Consider the following 4,298-nt stretch of genomic DNA (forward strand, 5'->3'; position numbering starts at 1 on the left):
CCATGATAAGTTACTTTAGAAGTCTGAACAACAAAAGAATCCTACAGATACGCATATAGAACAATTTTGAGCTAAGTCATTCAACAGATATATATTGAGTACTTACAATGTACCAGGTACTACACAAGGGATAAAGATCCTCACTTAAGAACTGTGAGACCTTAGATAAGTCAACTGACTTCTCAATTCCTTCTTCATTGTATGTAAAATAAACATAATAATTACAATACCTCACCTCACTGCATTACTGGGAGGATCACATGAGGTAATATATGTGAAGGGTAAATAATGCTTTTCTTTCTGATTAGCTATCAATCCAACAGTCAGTAAATCAATCAGTAAAATGGTACAAATCTCAACTCCCAGAAACAACTGTTGTTAACATGTTGGTGTATTTCCAGTACTTTAATTTTTTAAATTTATGGATTTGTGACCAATTTAAAAAATTCTAGATCATATATCTTTAAGAGCATTTTTCCTCACCCTTAAAAACTTTAAAAAAGTGATGTTTATAATTTGAATGTATGGATCTACCATATTTATTTAACCAAACTCTTGTTTTCAAATACTTAATAGTTTTAATTTAATTTTTTGTGCAATTTAAATGTTCTGAATATCTCTGTATATAAATCATTGTCCACATCTCTAATATATTTCCTTAGGATATATACATAGAAGTAGAATGCTTGGTTAAGTGGCATAAACCCTTTTGAAGTTCTTGACACATATTTTTATTTGATTCTCTAGAAACTACAAATTTATGAGGGGAATGGGGCAATCAAGAACAATCAAACTGCCTTGTACAGCTGGGTACCATGGATTTACTGGGCGGGGAGATAAGCTTAAATGGGAAAAATAAGGTCTATTTTGGATATAGTAGATTTGAGATATTTTCAAGACATGCAAGTAGAAATGGCAAGTAGGCAGTGGCTCAAGGAAGAGATATGGGTAGGAGATATACATCTGTTGCAGCATTTAAACAATAAATAAAAATCAATAAGACCAATTTATGGGGGAATATGGATTTAAAAAGTACCTAGGGGGCTTCCCTTGTGGTGCAGTGGTTGAGAGTCCACCTGCCATTGCAAGGGACACGGGTTCGTGCCCCGGTCCGGGAGGAACCCACATGCCATGGAGCAGCTGGGCCCGTGAGCCGTGGCCACTGAGCCTGTGTGTCTGGAGGCTGTACTCCGCAACAGGAGAGGCCACACCAGTGAGAGGCCCTCATACCGCAAAAAAAAAAAAAAAAAAAAAAAAAAAAAAAATTACCTAGGAACATGTCCTAAGTTATTCTAATATTTAGAGGTTGTGTAGAGGAGTAAAATCCAGCAAAAAAGACTGAATATAAGATCGAGGGTATGATCAATTGCAAAAAGTACTTTGATAAAGTGTAGGAAAAGGTTGCTGGAAGTGAACGGAGATCAAGAAATTGAGTTGCCAAGCCAGTGAATGATTTGGAAAAGTATTTAAATCACTAGGAATGGTAGAAAGTTTAGGTATGAGGAGAAAGAAAGTGAGCAGGTTTCTACAGGTATGCATGAATCAGAGAGTTTGACAAGGATGTCAGTAAGTAACCAGAAGAAGGATTAGTAGGTGACAGTGTTACAGCATGGAAGTAGAAGATACATAGAGTATTAAACAGGACAAAGGAGGAACAATAACCTATAAAGAACAATGGGGATCAAGGAATATACTTATTCCATGTTCTGTACCTAAGGTTTATGTGGTATAAGAACAGTTTCTTAGAATGTGAGAAAACTGAAAAGAGCCTGGTTTTAGTTACGACAAAGAAGTGAAGAAAACAAACTAAGAAAAGAGGAATTTGGTTCACATAGAGAAGGAATATCAGTTTTCATTGCTGTATAACAAAGCATCCCAAAATTTAATAGCTTAATAAAACAACGATTTTATATATTAATGATTCCATAGGATGGGCTCAGGCAATTCTTCTGATGCTATCAATGGCAGTCATTCATGTGACTGCAGTTGCTTACTGACTCAACTGAGGATGAATTATTCCACATGGCCCCACTCACTTGTCTGGTAGTTGATATGAGCTATAAAATGGACCATGTGATCTCTTATCCTCAAAGAGACCATCCCAGGCTTTACTGTTGTTGTTGTTGTTGTTGTTGTTTTAACATCTTTATTGGAGTATAATTGCTTTACAATGGTGTGTTAGTTTCTGTTTTTCTAACAAAGTGAATCAGTTATACATATACATATGCTCCTATATCTCTTCCCTCTTGCGTCTCCCTCCCTACCGCCCTCCCTATCCCACCCCTCTAGGTGGCCACAAACCGCCAAGCTGATCTCCCTGTGCTATGCGGCTGCTTCCCACTATCTATCTACCTTACGTTTGGTAGTGTATATTATGTCTATGCCACTCTCTCACTTTGTCACAGCTTACTCTTCCCCCTCCCCATATCCTCAAGGCCATTCTTTAGTAGGTCTGTGTCTTTATTCCCGTCTTATGCCTAGGTTCTTCATGACCTTTTTTTTTTCCCCTTAGATTCCATATATATGTGTTAGCACACGGTATTTGTTTTTCTCTTTCTGACTTACTTCACTCTGTATGACAGACTCTAGGTCCATCCATCTCACTAAAAATAACTCAATTTTTTTATTTTTATGGCTGAGTAATATTCCCAGGCTTTATTAGCATGAAAGTCTCAGGGCAACACTATAGTGAGAGCAACAGTTAATAGGTTTAAGCTTAGAACACCAAAAATCACTTCTACCACATTTTATGGATCAAAGCAAGTCAAAAGTTCAGCCCAGATTCATAGAGAAATGGGTATGGAGTCTATTTCTTGATGGGAGGAGCAGCAGAGTCAAATTTCAAAAGTACATACATATGGGATAGATAAATTATAGCAGCCAATTTTGCAAACAATCTATCATAGTATACTTTCTGACCAAAATAGTTCACCTGCATTTCTGTATCAGTTTAGTAATGTTGCATTCTAACCAGATAGAATAAAAATAAAGAGATAGAGAAATATATACCATGTTAACACTAGTCAAATGAAAGATGGTGTAGCTATATTAATTTTACACAAAACAGACTGCAGACCTAAGAAAATCAGCAAGAATAAATAGGTGTATTACATAATGATAAAGGGGTAGATTCTCCAAGAAGACATAACAAACCCGGATGTGTATGTACCTAACTACAGAGCATCAGAATATGTGAGGTAAAAACTGATAGAACTGCAAGGGAAAATACACAAATATACTATTAGAGTTGGAGACTTCAACATGCTTCTATTAGTAATTGACCAATTCAGCAGGCAGAAAATCAGTTAGGATATAGTTGAACTGAAAGCATCATCGATCCACTGTACCTAATTGACATTTATAGAATATTTCATCCAATAACACATTCTTCTCAAGCTTACTTGGAATATTCACCAAGAGAGACCACCTTCTGGGCCATAAAACACACACCTTAATAATTAAAAGGATAGACATCACACAAAGTATGCTCTCAGGCCACAGTGGAATTAAACTAGAAATCAACAACAGAAAGACAGCTGAAAAATCCCCAAATATTTGGATATTAAATAATACAGTTCTAAATGACACATGGGTCAAAGAAGAAATCTCAAGACAATATTAAAAATCTTTTTAACTAAATGAAAATGGAAACACAGCTTACCAAAATATGTGGGATACAGTGAAATCAGGGCTTAGAGGGAAATTTATAACATTAAATATATATGTGTATATTAGGAAAAAAGATCTGAAATCAATGATCTAATATCCAGCTTATAAACTAGAGAAAGAAAAGCAAAATAAATTTAAAGCAAGAATAAGAAAACAAATAAAAGTGACAAAAGAAATGAATGAAATTGAAAAGAGGAAAACAATAGAGAAAAGTCAACAAAACCAAAAGTTACTTCTCTGACAAGATCAATAAAATAATTGATCCAATTTTAGCCTGGCTAGAGGCTATTTTATTATCACCAAGAAAATGAGTGATTGCAGTAGTTACTAATATCAGAAATGAATAGGGACCATCACTACTGATTGCAAAGACATTAAGGAATATTATGTCCATACATTTGATAACTTAGATGAAATGGTCCAATTTCAGTTGAAATTGGAAAGACAGTGAAAGACACTGTCTCAATCCATTTGGGCTGCTATAACAAACTACCATAGACTAGGTGGCTTATAAACAGCAGAAATTTGTTTCTCACAGTTTTGGGGCTGGGAAGTCCAAGATCGAGGTGCTGACAGATTTGGTGTCTAGTAAGGACCAACTTCATGGTTCGTAGATGAATGGCTGTCTT

This window comes from Mesoplodon mirus, assembly GCF_964341445.2.
Source record: "Mesoplodon mirus genome assembly, chromosome: X".
NCBI lineage: Eukaryota > Metazoa > Chordata > Mammalia > Artiodactyla > Ziphiidae > Mesoplodon > Mesoplodon mirus.